Raw genomic sequence first — 14,909 nt, forward strand, 5'->3', positions numbered from 1 at the left:
CTGTAGCATCGTGCTACAAGTAATACACAGACACTGGCTCGTTATATATATATAGAGCTTTATTCTGTACTTCCAGTATCTTCCCTGTCCCTACTCTATCTGCCCTCATCCTGTCCCTGCTCCGCCTCTTCCTTTCCCTGATCACCTAACTCCTCCCACCCAGCTACTAGACTGCTAACATATAACAGGAACAAGTGGAAATTATCTCGGAAACTCCGAATGCTGCTTGGTATTCCCCAAATTCACATTGTTCCCCCACCCCTTGAATTATTGGGACCCCTGTGAATGGTAGTTCCTGGGCGGTGAAATAGTAAGAATTTTTCTGGACCACTTGCAATCTTGTGCAAAATATGGTACATGGTGGAGGTAAAATATATTGTTGGCTGCGTATTGTAGCGGGTAAGGTTAGAGAATAAAAGAGAGTAGGGGCTTCCTGCTTTCAGATTCGGTGGAATGCATTCTAAGTGTAAAAATGTGGTGGAATCATATAAATCCAGAGGCTTATTTATGAGAGTCCTGTGTCACTTTTGCACCATGTAAAGTGTTACAAGCGTGCACCATGTAAAGTGTTCCATGCATAATGCAGGACTCTCATTTCGATTTATGAAGCCACGCAAAGCCACCCTGTGAGGCTTTGATTGGCCTCTTAAATCATAAGTAAGACGACACCTCGCAAATTGCTGTGTCACTTTACTGTGCTGCTGGAAAGTGTTCCATGGGTTTTGCAGTGGGTTTCGACACCCATCGAATTTGACACTGCCCTGGATTTACAAATTGATGTAAACCTGTGGAAGAACCAAATCTGTAGGCTTCCTGAGGTGAAGTGTAATGAGGAGAAATATGTTTATTGCTCCTCGTTATTTCCTCTATGTATTCTGCATTCTGCAACACACAGAGAGAGAGGAAAAAGCCTCTTAGCATTGTTACTGTGCAGGAAGGAGCCCCGTCCTGCACCAAAACCACCTTGCATGCAACAGAGGCACCCTTGCACCCATGCACCATGGTGCAAGGGTGCCTACATTGGCGCTAGACTGCTGAAACTACACCAGGGAAGGAGAAAGGACAGGAATGCGACGTATTGCTTAAATATGCTGTATCCTGCCCTTTCACTTTGGCGTAGGGCAGTGTTGCAAGAAGCCTTGCTGCGCTGCCCTACCCCAAAATGCCACAAATAAGCCCCCACCTCCAGTTTCAAAAAATCTAAAACATGCTTGGTTCAGAAGACAGTACTGCTTCAAGTACCGCTTGAACCAGGAAAAAAGAAATAACAGTAGTCTCAACAAGTCTTTCACTCTATATGGAAGGGTCTCTAGTGATCAGGATTATATTTAAACTACATTTTTCAACTGAAGTGAAGAGGTCGGTCATTTATTACCAATGCCATGTGCACTTCGATAAGGCAAAAAGGTAAACAATGAGATACAACTAAAAAAGGTTTACCCTCATGTCACTGCTTTAATGTTCAGAGGCTGGGAAGAGTTAGTCGCATACTTTGCACAAGGTGGCATAAAATATTTACAGCAAAACAATCTGTAGTTCGCTTTTTGCCCAGAACATGAACATAGTGGGGAACAAATCTGAACACTGGGGCCAAATTCATGGCAAAGGTTTCAGATCTACACCCTTGTATTGCTGCTCATTTTCAAATATTTTATTTAGTTTACAGCATTATCCTGAAGTATACCTGACAAGATAGCCTTTCGTGTTTTCCAGGAGTACATTACGAAAACGTTTGTGAATAGCCGTTTTATGCCTCTGTGTTTGCACTGTACGTGGCGAAAGCTTACATCTTCTGTGAAGCTATTGCCTCCATAGAATGACAGCCCCCAGCCCCCCCCAAATTAAAATTATTTTCCTCATAAAGATAGCCCTTGCCGCACATCCTACTATTTTTGAAAGCAACATCTTCCTCTTCCCTACTTGGAATGTGAGTATTTGACAATATGAATGGGTCAGAGAGGCCTTTGAAAATACTCACTAACCTTGCAGGTTTGTGTCCGCTTCCAAATTTGCTAGGGAACCCCCATCCTCGATAACCCACTGTGTACCCTTTGAGTGATATTTACTCACAAGTTATATTACACCTCTGTGGAACTTGTGAGCCAAAACAATTCACAGTGCAAGGTAAACCTTCGTGAATACATTGCACTGATAACTCCAGCGATTCCTGCATTTACCTCAAATTTACAGAAACAAATAGATTATTAGTGCTTTTATTGGTGACAAGGAGGGTTTGCTAACACCAAATCTCGCATTACATAATTGGGTAAAACTGGAGGCAGCAGTCACTCCACAAGTGTGAACTCCAGAGTGTGAGTCCCGAGAAGAAAATGAAAGTGTTAGATTAAGGCAAATGCAGAAAACTCAAATCCCATTTTACAATTATACACCCATCACCTTTGTCTTTTCCTTCGGGTGACACCCTGTGGCAGGAATGGTCAGATTTGGATCCCATCCTTACTCTGCCATAAGAAGGAAACTATACCACACTTATGAGAACTAAATAGTCTTTAACCTGTCTGGGGTAGAGTGTCTACCTATTCCGAGGGGGCCTGACCTTGCACTACAAGGAAGAGCGTTTCTATTGGAGTAGGGTCGTGGTTGATTTGCATACAAATGATCCCTGCCTGAGGTGCTATGGCAGGCAAAACATTTTGCCTGGGGTGAGACTCTGAGTAAATACCAGGGTGTTTGAGTAAATAAGTATCAGGGTGTTCGAGTAAATACCAGGGTCTTCGATGAATTCAAGCACTCTACACATCACAATAAAAGTAGAGCTAAAGAAATGTCCTCTCAGCAAACAAAGGTTCAGCGCCACACTGGAGCGTCACATTTTTAGGTCGAGCCTAGCAGCAGTGCGCATGCGCTGCTTGCTCTGCGAGGCATGCTGTAATATAGTATGCAGTGGAAGCCCTGCCCACATTTTTAATTGTCTTGTGGCATTGTTCTACGTAAACGCTGGATTCTGATTCTATGGCAGGACCGGAGGCTTCAGATTATGCTTCTCAAACTTTACTGCATCAACACAGCAGCCAATGAAAATATATTATTTTCTCAAGTAAACAGTAAATTACTACATTTCCCATGAACACCATGGTTATAGGCACGCCCCCACAGTCCATAAGAACCCCCAGCGTGCACATCACATCCTCTTTCTTTGCTGCTCAAGACAGAGTTAAGTGCCACTTCCCTGTCCCCTCACTCTGCTTGTCTCTTTGGGGGTGTCTTGGGAAAAGTCTGAATTGATTGCCTAATGCGGGTGGTTCCGCTTCTGAATTGAGGACGGGGGTGCTCTGGTGGCATTTGTATTCGTTTTTGGTGCAATTGTGATTTTTCAATGTTTTAGATTCGAGCGCTCACCTTGCGCTTCGTTGCTTGGGCCGTTTTCTACAAGGGGCTGCTCCCGCCTTGGAGCGAGCGCCTGTCAGCGCGCTGCTTCCGTTGTGGAGAGCGCGGCTGTCAGCGCGTGTTTTCTACGGTCTTTGACCGGCAAGGGGCGATCCGCGCTCAGCACTGGGGCCCGTTACCGGCTGCCTGAAGGCGCGCGGAGGCTCCCTAATGCGCCCTGCGTTCAGGCCGGGTGGCTCACGGCCGACGCGCGCGCCCAAAGACGCTGACCATTTGGGCTGCTTTTAGTAGTATTTTGGTCGCGTTTTGGGCGGCGCGCCTCGGCACGTCCCCCTGGCTTCCTGGAAAGCGCGTTTTGCGCTTTCTACACACCGGCTTGCCCCTTGTTGGATCACCTGTGCAGGGTGGGATAATTGAGAGTCCAGAGTGGGCACACGCTCTCTGAATTTGAGGACCTTGGCCACTGGCCTTCCTGACTACAGCTTTGCTGAGGGGGTTTGGGTACAGTTTGTGTGACATTGACCTGTTGTGTGCAGTGGGCTGACCCCCCCCACCACCCCCAAAGGCTGCCAGGGTTATTCCCTTATATTTCAGTGCCATTTTGTTACCATGGAAGAGTGGGTTAAGTACCCTGAGGAGGAAGAGGCAGATGGGGAGGTTACTAATGAAGGGCAGCAGGACGCTGTTCTAGAGGATACTATTGTTGAAGCTTTGGATGCCTCGGTCCAAGCTTCTGTTGACAGAGCCATGGAGACGAAGGTCCCCCAGACTGTGCAGCAAGCACTCGCAGTGGCCCTGCGCCCCATTCGTAAGCAGTTGGAAGGCTTTGCGAAGCGTCATGGCTACGATAAACGCAAGAAGCAGAAGCGCGATGCTCCGTCTACCTCTACTTCAGTTCCGGAGGAGCACCAGTCGTGGCCGCATGCGCAGTCCCTGGCTTCCCTTCCGGTTAAGGAATGCGCTAGTCAGCCACGTTCTGGCGGCAAGGCGAAAAGCAAACGTCCCGTGGTGGTGGACACGGATACCACCACCACTAACACTGATACCAATACCGATACTGATACTTCGGAGGAGCATCCTCCGCCCCCTAAGAAGGCCAGACCGGCTTCTAAACCTGTGGAGGACAAGGCCCCTAAGGCCTTCCACTTTGACCCTTCAGACATCATCCACCCTCGGTCTTCGGACTGGGTCCCGCCAGCGGACGTGTCTGAGTACATTCACAGCCACCTCCGTAAGAGCTTCCCTCGAGAGGTGCGCAACCGGCTGCGGTCGGAATGTCCGCGTCCGGATATTCCGGACGGTGTCGCGGACACACCGGAGATAGATGCCAGCATGCTCACTTTCCTGAAAAGATTTTCGAAGGACCCTAAGAGGGGGCTTGACAGGGCCTGGCGAGGCTGTCAAGACAAGATGTTGGATGTCATCGGGCCCCTGGCGAAGATCCTAGAGATGGCCTTAGCGGCCAAAGAGGGTGCGACTCCTGTAGATCCGGACATCTTGGCTGAGTGGACTCAGCGCGCCATTTGCTTTCTGGGTAACGCAAATTGCGCCGTCTCTTCGGAGAGGCGCAAGTCCTTATTAATGCGCATGGACAGCAACTTAACGGAGCTGGCGGAAGCTGAACCTGGCCCTCTGGCCGGTGGGTGTCTCTTCGGAGACAGGTTCGTGAAGGATGTCACCAAGTATGTTGGCACCTTCACCGCATTGGATAAGGCCCAGAGTGGTATTAAACGCGCCCTCACGCAGGGTGTTTTCAACAGGGCCGGGCGAGGCGGGGGCCGCTCGTCAGGCCGAGGATTCCAGAGAGGCTCCCAGAGAGGGGATTTTGGCCGCGGCCGCGGCGAGTGGGACTCTACCCGCGGAGGAACCTTCTACCCCTCAAGACGAGGCTTCAACAAGGGCCGTTTCCAGTCGGGAAACAACAGGGCGAATTTCAAGGCCCACCAAAGTTCCGGGAGTCTGGCAGATGTGTCTTTTCTTCCTTTGGGGGGTCGCACGCAGCATTGTCTGCGGCAATGGCGAATGTTAACTCAGGATGTTTGGGTCTTGCAGACAGTTCAGGGATTCAAGCTGGAATTTTACTCTCCTCCGGCGCAAGCGTTTCCCCCGCCACCTCTCCATTTTTCCCAACTAGATCACAGTTTTATAGAAGCAGAGGTGGCAGACTTGCTGAGGAAGGGCGCGATCGCTCCTTGCCAGAGAAGCCCTCGCGGCTTCGCCAGCAATGTCTTTCTGGTCCAAAAGAAGGGAGGTGGCAACAGGCTTGTGCTCAACCTCAGAGATTTCAACCAACATCTGGTGTACAACCATTTCAAAATGGAAGGTATCCACATGTTAGCGGATTTGTTACAAGAAGGAGATTGGTTGGTGCGATTAGATCTGAAAGATGCATATCTTTCTATTCCGATTTTTCATCCACACCGCAGGTTCCTGCAATTTCAGTGGAGCGGCCAGTGGTACGAGTATTTAGCTCTTCCTTTCGGTCTCTCCTCGGCTCCCTGGTGTTTCACCAAGGTAATGAAACCAGTGGTGGCCTTCCTCAGGGAGAGGGGTGTGCGCATGATCATTTACCTCGACGACATTCTGATCATGGCGCAGGACCGGTCAGTGTTACAGCAACACTTGACCATGACTACTTCCTTGTTGCACGGACTGGGGTTTGTGATCAATCTAGCGAAGTCAGTAGTGACCCCGACTCAGGTAATAGACTTTCTGGGGTTCACGATCAACTCCCTCACGGCGCAGCTGCTTCTTCCACAGGCGAAGTTGAGGGACTTGAAGAAGGAGATCAGGAAACTGCTGGACAGGCAGTTGGTCTCGCTCAGAACACTGGCCAGGATTGTAGGAGTCCTGGCGTCCTCTATCCAGGCGATATTTCCAGGTCCTTTGCACTACAGAGCCCTCCAACGTCTGAAGATCAGACACCTTCAGAAGGGTCTCTCGTATACGGACTCAGTCCCGCTTACGGACGAAGTTCGGCACGAGCTCCAGTGGTGGCTAGGCCACGTGGATGCCTGGAACGGCAGGGCGATCTTCGGGTCGCGACCAGATGTGGTAATCGAGTCAGACGCCAGCAGATGGGGCTGGGGCGCGCGCTGTGGAGAGGTTTCCACAGGCGGCAGATGGTCGTCTCAGGATCTGGAACTTCACATAAACTGTTTGGAATTACTGGCAGGATCGTTCGCGGTCCGCACGTTATCCCCGAAGCAGACATCATGTTGCATCCTCCTGCGCCTGGACAATGTGTCCGCAGTGAGGTATATCAACAAGTTGGGCGGCACGAGGTCGTCTCTTCTTGTCCAGATGGCCAAGGAGTTTTGGCAGTACTGTCTACAGAACCAGATTTCGGTCATAGCGGAGTACATCCCGGGTCAAGCCAACCACGTGGCGGACTGGCATTCCAGACACTTGAGGGATTACAGCGACTGGAAGCTGCTTCCCCAGGTCTTTCTCTGGTTACAGGCGATTTGGGGTCCTTTTCAGACGGATCTGTTCGCCTCCAGGTTGACGTATCAACTTCCCCGGTTCTTCAGCTGGAGACCGGACCCGATGGCAGAAGCGACGGACGCTTTTCTCCAAGATTGGTCGGAGGGGACCCAGTATGCATTCCCCCCCTTTCTGTTGATTCCCAGAGTAATGACTCATGTGATACGGCAAGCGGCGGAAATTGTCATGGTGACTCCGTGGTGGACATCACAAGCGTGGTTTCCCAAGTTGTTACAGTGGAGCTGCGACCGCCCCCGGCTACTGCCGGATTTGAAGTGGTTGTTGCAGGGCCCTCGTCAGGAACAGCACCCGTTGCTGTTGGAGGGCAGGTTATCCCTGATGGCATGGAGGCTTTCAGGGACCAGTGGCAAATGCCAGGAATTTCGGACAAGGCTGCTGACTTTATCAAGCAGGCTTGGGCACCTTCCACCAGGAAGCGATACTCCGCTGCCTGGAAGAACTGGGTGGATTGGTGCGTGGGACGACGTCTGGATCCCGTGGGGGCAGGATTACCCCAAGTGCTGAACTTTCTCTCCGAGAAGGCGGCAAGTGGCCTGGCGTATCGTTCAGTCAACAACTTTCGCTCAGCCCTCTCGGCGGGGCATGCCCTGGTGGATGGTAGACCAGTAGGCATGCACCCGGTTGTTTGTAAGTTGTTGAAAGGCATCAGGGATTCCAACCCTCCCAAACCCAAATATTCAGGTTTGTGGGATGTCTCGGTGGTTATTTCTTTGCTCGACAGATGGCCGGTTAATTCTCTCCTGTCCAGGAAGCAATTGTGGGCTAAACTAGCCATGTTGCTTTGTCTGTCCTCTTGCAGAAGATCTTCAGATGTCAGAGCTCTCGACGTAACAGGTAGAGTGTTTACCCCGGAAGGGGTTTCTTTTCATATTACGGGCCGTACTAAAACAATGTCTAGACATATATCTTATAATGCTTTTCCTGACAATGAAAAACTATGTGTGGTCCATTGTTTGAAGACCTACGAGGAATGTACAAAGGCCTTGCGGCCGCAGGGCTGTTCACAACTATTGATTGCTATTCAGAAGCCCTTTAAACCAGTGGCGGCTGCCACTATTGCTAGATGGCTTCGGTTCATTATGAAGGAAGCTGGTGTTGATACGAATGTTTTTGGTGCTCATTCTGTTAGGGGCGCGATGGCGTCCAAGTCGTATGGTTTAGGATCCAGTATCCAAGATATTATGCATTGTGCAGATTGGTCCTCTGATTCAACGTTTAAGACGTTTTATTACAAGCCGGTGGGAGACATTACTTCTGTGGTATTTAATCAGCGTTAAACTAGCATAATCTGAAGCCTCCGGTCCTGCCATAGAATCACAAATTTGCTAGCATTCGCGACAAGAATTTGCAATTCTATTAAGGACACGGAGGCGAGGATTATCCCACCCGGCTTAATGTACTGTATGTATTAAGCTTACCCACCCTTTTATGCAAGGATTACGGTGGTGTTGTTTCCTTTATTTCAGGATCGGATAAGAAGTCGGACTGACAGACGACTGACGTCGAGATGACGACCTGAAGTTCTTCTTCCACGTTGGAGGATTGTTTGGTTCATGTTATGGACTGTTTGTTTGGTTCACGTTATGGACTTATCGCCTCAAAGAAAGAGGATGTGATGTGCACGCTGGGGGTTCTTATGGACTGTGGGGGCGTGCCTATAACCATGGTGTTCATGGGAAATGTAGTAATTTACTGTTTACTTGAGAAAATAATATATTTTCATTGGCTGCTGTGTTGATGCAGTAAAGTTTGAGAAGCATAATCCTCGCCTCCGTGTCCTTAATAGAATTGCAAATTCTTGTCGCGAATGCTAGCAAATTTGTGATTCATTACGAGGATTGTAAGTCCCTCCGTGGTACCGCCTTGTCTCCGTTTGTTACCACTGATAACGACTGGACCTTTTACTTCGCTCGTTACACAGTCTGCTTTATCTAGTGGGTGAGCACTATTTTTGTTATTGACACTGATGGGGACAATGGCGGCTGCTTTTTATGTTGTATTTGAATGCTGAGCGCCGCGCCTGCTTTAGTGGCACTGCGCTCTGTTTATTATTATTTTTTTTGTGACTTTAATACTGAGCGCGGCGCCCACTTCAGAGACACCTCACTCTTTACGTAACTATTGTAAATGCTTGTTATTGAGATGCTTGCTGATCATGCTAAACTTTACGCCATGTAAGGACAGTACTTCAAAGCGAAACCGGCTTGAGCAAAGAAGCAGTCAGAGGCAGTGCTGGCCTGTCCACATCCCTCCCTGTTTACAACTTTACACTTTCACCCAGCCCAGCCTCCCAGGGACAGTTACTGTCAGAAGTGCGCAGCTTCGCAGCTTCCAGCAGTATGTCCCCGAGCTGCCCCAATGTCCGAAGCAGCCCGTGTTTGGTTATCCCAGACAAATGGACTGACTGCATTGTAACTGCATATATATGGTACTTCTAACTTCTAAGCCATTACAAGGTACTGGAGAATTTTCTGGATGGGTATCACACTAATCCTTGCCTTGGTTGAAAAACTATGCATGTCGAATGGCCCATAAGGGTAGTGTCGATGTTGTCAAAGTGGACAAAAGTTCTGCTCTTGTCATGTTTTTGTGGCACTTATGCATGAGTTTGAGGCTAAAAGAAGTGAGAGGTAGGATACTGAAGGTTAAGAAATGCGTCATGCGAGCCCTCATGCATGTTACCTGCCAGTGGCATAGCAAGTGGTAATGCTAGTGAGTACAGCAATACCAGGGCTATAACGGGTCCCTCGGCATAAAGGCCTGGTGCCACTACACCTGGTGCACCATTTGATAGCTATACTCCTGATACCTACCTACTATTTGATGTCACAGTCTAAGAATAGTGGTACAGCTAGTTCAGACAAGACTTAGTGGTGTTTCATTTATGTTTTTTGACCTACGTTACAAAGCTTAAAATGATTGACTCTTATGACCTGCAATATTTAAAGGTAAATAAATCTAATGCAGCCGCATATCAACAGTGAGTAGTTTACCCAGTCTAGTTTTCACTTTACATTTTGATAGCTGTAAAGTAGTTCTCCGCTATAAATTTAGGATTGTACATATGATGTTGCATAATGTGTTATGTAGTATGGGTTCACTGATAGAATATCGATGCTAAAATCATCGATATATAAAATATCGAAAATAAAATATAGAATTAAAAAATTTCGACTCCCTAAACTTAAACAGGCAAGTACATAAATATTGAATCAAAAATATCGAAGTTAATATTATAGATGTAAATATATTGATTTGAAAATATAAATAAAATAAAATAATATATATTAGATATATAAAATATTAATATTATCTTTAACTAAATAAATTACATTTAATATATATTTTAACTAAACAAAAAACTAAACGTAATTTTTATAAATACAAACATGCAAACAATAATTTATACATATACATATATTTAATTGAAAATAATGTATTAACTATTATCTTTATTTAATTTTTAAACTTTTAAATTGTATAAAAATAAAATATATACATATATCAATAGGTTAAAAAAATCTATAAATAATTAAAGCATTAGACTATTAAAAAAATTAAAATGTACATTTTGCAATACAATAAATACAACAGTATGGAAAATGTTGGATAGCGAAATAATTCAATGTACTATTCCAACTCCAGTGAGTGCAACAGTAGGGGAAGTGTTGCATAGCAGAGAAGTACACATTTCTATTCCTACTCCAAAGAGTGCAACAGTAGGGAAAGTGATGGATAGCGGAGGGGTAAAAATTATTATTCCCACTCCAGTGAGTGAAAAAGTAGGGTAAATGTTGGATAGAGGAAGAACTAAAATTACTATTCCCACTCCAGTGAGTGCACAGTAGGGAAAGTTTTAGATAGCAGCGGGACAAAAATTACTATTCCCACAACAAAGAGTGCAACAGTATGGAAAGTGTTAGATAGCAGAGGGGTGAAAATTACCATTCCCACTCCAGTGAGTGCAACAGTAAGTAAAGTGCTGAATAGTTAAGGGGTAAAAAATTCCTATTCCCACTACAAAGAGTGCAACAGTAAGGCAAGTGCTGGATAGCGGATTGGTAAAAATTACTATTCCCTCTCCAGTGAGTGCAACAGTAGGGAAAGTTCTGTATAGCTGAGGTGTAAAAACATACTATTCCCACTCCGGTGAGTGCAACAGAAGGGAAAGTTTTGGATAGCGGCGGGGTCAAAATTACTATTTCCACTCCGGTGAGTGTAAGAGTAGGGAAAGTGCTGGATAGTGGAGGGGTAAAATTACTATTCCCACTCCAGGGAGTGCAACAGTAGGGAAAGTGCTGTATAGCGGATGGGTAAAAATTCCTATTCCCACTCCAGTGAGTGCAACAGTAGGGAATTTTCTGGATAGCGGAGGGCTGAAAATTACTATTCCCACTCCAGTGAGTGCAACAGTAGGGAAAGTGCTTGATAGCGGAGGGGTAAAATTACTATTTCCACTCCAGTGAGTGCAACAGTAAGGCAAGTGCTGGATAGCAGACGCATAAAAAGTACTATTCCCACTCCAGTGAGTGCAACAGTAGGTAAAGTTCTGGATAGCAGAGGGGTAAAAATTACTATTCCCTCTCCAGTGAGTGCAACAGTAGGGAAAGTTCTGTATAGCTGAGGGGTAAAAACATACTATTCCCACTCCGGTGAGTGCAACAGAAGGAAAAGTTTTGGATAGCGGTGGGGTCAAAATTACTATTCCCACTCCGGTGAGTGCAACAGTAGGGAAAGTGTTGGATAGCAGAGAAATAAAAATTACTAATAACATTTCAGCAAATGAAAAAAATTAAATAATCCTAAAAATAAATAAACAATATTTAAAAATGATACGATTAAATATATTAAGCATATATAAAGAACACATATTCTAATGTTAATTACATATAACAAAAAGGTACAAATATATAAAATAAATTAATAAATATATTTATAAACAATATTTATTTAAAAATAGCAAATATTAACGAACACATTATTTAGAACATAAATGTATTTATTTTATTTCCTACTCTATAACACCACACCAGTAAAAAAAAGCTTCAACGTTTTTATTAAAATGTATTTCCATAATTAACCTAATTAATAATGAATTCAAAAAATATTATTAATAAAAAAAGAACATAACATTTCATTGAGTACACATTCTTTAACACTATAATATCCACAACACACACCTAAAATTAATTACACAATTACCATAGTTAATTACTAATTAATTAATTAAAATTAATTCACCATGAATTAATAATTCATCAGTAAAAAATAAATTACTTCCTACCCTTCCTACCATTTACACCTATAAACACCACAACACACACCTACAATTAATTACACAATTACCAAAATTAATTATTTAAATGTATTAACAACTATTAATATTTCATCAATAAAATATAAATTACTTTCCACCCTTCCCATCATTTACACCTATAAACACCGCAAAACACACCTAAAATTATTTACACAATTACCATAATTAATTACTAATTAATTTAAGTTAATTAACAACTAATTAATTATTCAACAACAAAAAACAAATTACCACCCACCCTTCCCACCATTTACACCTATATACACCACAACGCACACCTAAAACGAATTACCATAATTAATTAATTTAAATAATAAACACATTTTTAAATAATTAATAATCAATTTGTTTACACATTCAGCACTAAAACATCACAATTAAACAAATATAAATAAATAAAAATTATTCAATACATTTTATATAATTAAATTATTTCCTGTCCTATTCCCCTATAAACCCACAACCTGCTACGGAACTAAAAACGAAAAATTCAAATAATCTTTTTTTAATAACTACTAAAATGTTAACACATATAACAAAAATACAAACAATTCTTACACAAAAAACAAACATCATTCACATAAAATATATACTAAAATACATAGCATTAACTAAAATCGATATTTTTAACAACTATATTTTTGCAAAGGATATTAAAACATAGTCGATATTACTTACCTAAAATCGATATTCTTAACCACGGGAATTTGGATGTCCATATTCCTGACCCACGCTATTTTTGCACAATATTTGTGCAATTCGAGATTTTTTACTCGCTATTCTGTCTCTCCACTGTTATATTATCGTGTTATTTATTGTGTTATAGAGATTCCTATTGAGTTCCCTGGTACTATGGTTCTGCAACTCCAGCTCTGTTACATGAATGAAATAGTTTGAGTAAGAGGAACAATTTTGGAACTGTCCATTTTTTAACTCTTCAATAATTTTAAATGATGTTATTAGCACTGGAAAGACAGCACTTCTGGCCTTTCTGTAGCCTGTAGCCTGTGCAAAAATGTACCACTCATGGTCTCAACAAATGCATCTTAGACGTGAATAGTTTGGTGGCTATGAAATGTGGTTAAAGGAGACTTTGTGAAGGAGCGATGCCTGGCTGAATCACAGTTATTAGATGGTGATTGTGTGTTATATATCTTCTTTGAAGTTGTTTTTATAGGATAAGTTCTAAGAAGTCTACATGGTTAGAAGATATGGAGAGATGTATGAAGTTATGTCAAGTTATTTGGTACTTGCATTGTGCCACCAGCTGCCACTAGTGTGGCAGTTTTTCTCCAGCAATGGCAGGTGGACTTACTTGTTTGGTTGGAGGAGTGCGTGCTTTTGGGATTATGTATGTGGGAAAAGACTGGCTGAGAATGAAGACATCCTGAAGTGATTTGACCATGTTGCGGTGGAAGTGCCCAGCTGGTTTGTGATGACTCATGTTTAAAAGGCATGTTTGACGCATGATAGAACATGTGCCATGCAATTTATTTTACCTGATGTTATTGAGATCTCTCCTGGAAGATGTATTATCATCTTTCGTGTTGTGGTTCACTAGTGTTGAGATTGTCTGGTGGTCCCTGGTGGATGCTCAGTTATCACTTAGTTTCCAAATATTAAGCAAAGACATGTTTTAACAGCCTACCACACAGCCAGGAGGTTTTCTGGTTTCCTTAAGCAAATATGGCTGAAGTTCCACAGTTTGCTTGCTTGAATTGAGAAGCAGTGTTGGACTGACTTGTCAGGCACACTGGCACTGCCAAATGGTCCAGCTTGAAAGGGCCAGTTTGTTGGCTATTATTGATCCCGTTATGGCAACAGGACCAAAAAACCGTCTCACACAATAGCCATTTCAAGCTGGGTCATCTGACAGTGCCAGATTGCCCCACAGGGAAGTCTGACACTGCTGAGAAGAGAGATCTCTGTGCTGGGTTTTGTTGTAATGTGATACTTTGAGTTGTCCACATGTTGGATCACAGGGTTCATCTAGGGCAGTGGGTCTTGAAATTTTTGTCTTTGGTATGCTGGCCCATTCCAAACAGGGCGCAAAGTGTTATGAACAATGCTTTGAACCTGATCCTTTGCAACGTTTCAGAGAGAGTGATTGCAAAATCTAAGTGTATCAAGTGGCAGAGTAGCCTGGCCGCTGAATACTGCAACCTTGACATTGGCTTGAATGCATTTCTGGCTCCTGTACCCAAAGTGCAAGCAAAGGACGAGCTTGCCTACATCTTTGACTTGCTGATAACATTTGTTGAGCATTTCCCTAAAGCATCTGTTCTCATTTTCGAAATAAGAACCACATTTAGGATGACTCATCGGTTTTGGTTGTCTTTCTATTTGGGAGGTTTTCTCTCAGGTCTGCAGGCCAGCACTGTTTCTTTTGTGCCGGGGTCTGAGTTTCACATCTAAGAATTTCTGTTTTGACTGGTTTGAGTTTAAGATGGTTTATCGTCATCCAGTTTTTCAATATGATGAAAAAATCTGCAATCTATACCAATGCGTGTGTACATAGGCACTGGAAGTAGGGGGGCCGCAGCACCCCAAAATTAGCCATGTTGACTTTCAGAAGGTAAATGAACAATAAAATTGTTAGCGCTCCCCCCGTATCAATCAAAATTTGCAGAAAATGAACACGGGGTACCTCAGGGGTCCTCAATCAGCCCCATACTGTTTAATGCATACATGCGACCACTGCTGAATATCGTAAAAACGCATAATATTAGCACGGTCA

The sequence above is a fragment of the Lissotriton helveticus genome, chromosome 9 (genome assembly GCF_964261635.1).
Source record: "Lissotriton helveticus chromosome 9, aLisHel1.1, whole genome shotgun sequence".
Lineage (NCBI taxonomy): Eukaryota > Metazoa > Chordata > Amphibia > Caudata > Salamandridae > Lissotriton > Lissotriton helveticus.